The sequence below is a fragment of the Setaria italica genome, chromosome VI (genome assembly GCF_000263155.2).
Source record: "Setaria italica strain Yugu1 chromosome VI, Setaria_italica_v2.0, whole genome shotgun sequence".
Lineage (NCBI taxonomy): Eukaryota > Viridiplantae > Streptophyta > Magnoliopsida > Poales > Poaceae > Setaria > Setaria italica.
The window spans coordinates 3,502,413-3,505,154 of record NC_028455.1 but is presented as its reverse complement, the minus strand read 5'-3'; positions in this window follow the sequence as shown (position 1 = coordinate 3,505,154).

Below are 2,742 nucleotides of genomic sequence, written 5' to 3'. Positions count from 1 at the left end.
GATAAGGAGGGAATTCCAGTGGACCAGCAGCGGGTCATCTTTGCAGGCAAGCAGCTCGAGAATGAGTGCACAGTGGCTGATTGCAATATCCAAGATGGTTGCACCCTGCACTTGGTCCTCCGCCTGCGTGGTTGAATGTGGATCTTTGCTAAAATGGTCGGTGGTGGTTTCTAACTTTTGAGGCTGTGCCGGTAGATTGGTTTGCGTTGTTACCATCGGGTTATTTTGGGTGGTCTCCCTCTGCATAGAAGGTTGTCCCTGCTACAAGGTTCCAAATTGGATGGGCTCCCCTCGTGGTGCTAAAACTGACCATCATCTGTTTGAGACCAGAGGATGGTGAGATCCTTGGAGCAATACCCAGTTTATTGTTTCTCGAACTAAAAACTGCCGGAGGCACCAAAGGGAGGATCATTGTCCGTGGCAATAACGGATTCAGAAGTCTAAAATATTTCTCCCTGCGCATTTGTTATTGTGGGACCGCGCTGGAGTTTCAAGTCGGATCAATGCCAAATCTTGATCTCATGTTCCCTTCCCATAATAAGATGGGGTGCTAGTAATCTAGTATGTTGCTTCTAGTTTAGGCATCCAGCACCTCTCCGCTCTCAGCAAGGTTGAGGTCACAGTTTATGTCAATGATAACTCTGTCAGATGTGTGTTTTTTAGTGCCATTAGTGATGCCATCATGACACTTCCCAACCGTCCCACTGTCAGATTTGAAACATGCAGCTTGTTCGCTTCAGCTTATTCAGCCGGCTTATCAGCCACCAAACAGTGTTTTCCTCTCACAACAAATCAGCCGTTTCAACTTTTCAGCCAGCTTATAAGCTGAAGCGAACATGCCCATGGTTTGATGGGTGTCAACATCTCGAATGCGTGAGTTAACTCTCAGAACTGCCGGCATTGACAATTTCATCAACCTCTGATTTGTTGCTACAGCATATTTCTTTCTTTCTTTCTTTTAGAAAACACTTTGTTGTTCAATTGAACAATTTGTTGCTACAGCATATTTCTTTCTTTCTTTCTTTTAGAAAACACTTTGTTGTTCAATTGAACAAATTGTTACTACTGATGCCCTTGTTTATCTATTTCCCTTTTTTCATTTTTCCACTAGTTTTTGAGGAGGTATAACCAAGCAATTGGAGGGGTATTAACCGAGTGGCTCAAGTTTTTGCAAATTGGAGAGGGGCAAGCAAATTGCAAATTGGACAACCGGCGGTGGTGAGGCAAAAGGAATAAAGCTAATTCTCCCCGAAAATGATAAACATTGCAATTGATTGACCAATGCCATCAAGATTTACATGATTCTCCTCGGTACCATCAAATCTCCGAGCTGTTTGGTTAGAAGCGTGTTAACGCAAACGTTAATGGAACTCATAATACTGTTGTTCGAAAAAAGTAAGAGAAAGCCGTGATTGTTTGGTTTGTGTCGTATAACGTAAAGGGAAAACACCCATCACCGCCGTACGTTCCCTTCTTTCTGATGGTTGCTCCTCGATGAGTCAAGGTGAGCGCAACCGAGTAGCTTTCACTAATCAATTAAAGCTTGATTCCCTCGCTCCTCCATTATTGCCTACCCGTATGTTATCCATAGGAGGGCGGCGTCGTTTCCTTTGTTGTTCGCTCAACCCAAAGGGAGGAGAGAGGAGAGAGGAGAGAGGAGAGAGGGAGGCCCCCATAATGGATGGCCCTAGTGACTCACGACAAAGTGCCCTAAATCTAATGGCTAAAGGATCCAAGAATGAGCTGGGATAGGCGGCTATAATGCAAGTATGTGGTATGCATATTGTGTATCTTTCATAAAATTGGATTCGTTTTTTTTTATTCAATACCTAAATTGGAACATTGATTGCTGCTGACAAACTACTCCTTGCAACGATGAACAAATATTTTAGTATTGGAAATGGATTGTCTTTCTTACATGCGTTCAAGATTGCGGGGTCCTTTTGGGTCACATGATTTTCAAAGGAAACACAAGAATTAGCAATCCTCTGGAATGGCAACTGTGGAGGTTCCACTAGAAAGCACCGAAGGAATTGCAGTCATGCTGCGCCGCCGTTCGATAGGAATTTCAGGTGAAAAAGAAAACCCATCCACACCCGAGCCTCTTTTCGTCACCGGCTTCCGAGGAGGATCGAGGCAAATTGCTGGTCATGCTAACATTAGGCACTAGCCAAGAGGAATGAACAAATTTAGATATACTATATTTGTTCCTTGGATTTAGACGGAATTTCTTAATTTGTCCAGGGTGGCCACGCTGCTTACTAAAGCACATCATTTTTTGGGGCTCTCTCCTAAGTACAAACAGCTCCTCCGTTGTGAGGATATGGATTACTGAAGCACTGTAAGTTGGTAACAGATTCCAGCCCATTCGGAGCGTGGGCCGGCTTCTCTCTGGGCCCCCTGATCTGCCCCGGCCCGCTGGCAGCTGCACCGGCAGGACCTAGTGTCCTAGTGGCACGCCAATCCTATATAGATTCCAGAAGCCCGGAAGCTATATGGATTCCGGTGTTTGAGATTCGTGCGGTCGACAGGGGCCGCACGATCTCCTTCTTCGGCCCCCACTCCGGTCGGTCAGACACGCGTCACCGACGCTCGGTCTCGCAGCGGCGCGCGCGTGCTTGGTAGCCGGGGAGGGGCGGTAGGTGGGGGGAGCGGCCGGCGGCAAGGTCTCCCGCCAGCCGAGGTGGTGTCGAGGCGCTGCAGGTAAGGGTTCGAGCTTCTGGGGGCGAGCGGTCTCGCTGC